General features: G+C 36.3%; 1 non-coding gene across 1 annotated transcript; it reads left to right on the plus strand.

Moving 5' to 3' along the window:
- The first annotated feature begins 382 nt into the window (after positions 1-382).
- Positions 383-455, plus strand: TRNAR-CCU (transfer RNA arginine (anticodon CCU)). The gene has a single exon. It is a non-coding gene; the product is annotated as a tRNA-Arg (tRNA).
- Positions 456-722: the final 267 nt, after the last annotated feature.

Consider the following 722-nt stretch of genomic DNA (forward strand, 5'->3'; position numbering starts at 1 on the left):
AATTAAGTGGTTTTCAATTAAATACAAGACGCTTTAAGTGACTAAGCAAGATCGTGACATAGAAAGAGCTGTGGTATTATAGATATGCCCGGGCTCCTCGTGCGAGACGCGGTGGTGGGACTGAGCGCCTCTCTCACCTGGTGCTGCACGGTTACAGAATCGTTAAGATACCATACTGTAAAGACCATCACCCACTTGGGGACATGACTTCGAAAGCTCAGTTGTCTCAACTCATTATACCCTCCCCTTAAAAACGAAAGCCAGCCCTGATAATAATCAATAATATTAGATTTTCATGAGATCAATCTTTCATCACTAGAGGGAAATCTAGGAAAATTACGATGTATCACAAGCTATGATTAATTTCAACTTTACATGGCAAGCCCCTGTGGCCTAATGGATAAGGCATCGGCCTCCTAAGCCGGGGACTGTGGGTTCGAGTCCCACCAGGGGTAGCAATTTTTTTTAAATAAAAGCTTATCTATACTTATTTTATACTCGTAGATACAAGCTATTAAACAAATTAAGCACTTAAATGTTCCTGTTAGTATTTTTAAAAGTTACCATACTAAAAAACATACAATTTTTCTTTGAAAAGAATATTGTTTAAATATTTACTATACCTAATCTAGATTTAATTTTGTAATGTTATTCTGTTTTTGAGTTTATTAAATATTTATTTTAACACTAGAAATCGAAGCCCCAATCCATCGATACTTCAA

This window comes from Bombyx mori, chromosome 9 (genome assembly GCF_030269925.1).
Source record: "Bombyx mori chromosome 9, ASM3026992v2".
Classification (NCBI taxonomy): domain Eukaryota; kingdom Metazoa; phylum Arthropoda; class Insecta; order Lepidoptera; family Bombycidae; genus Bombyx; species Bombyx mori.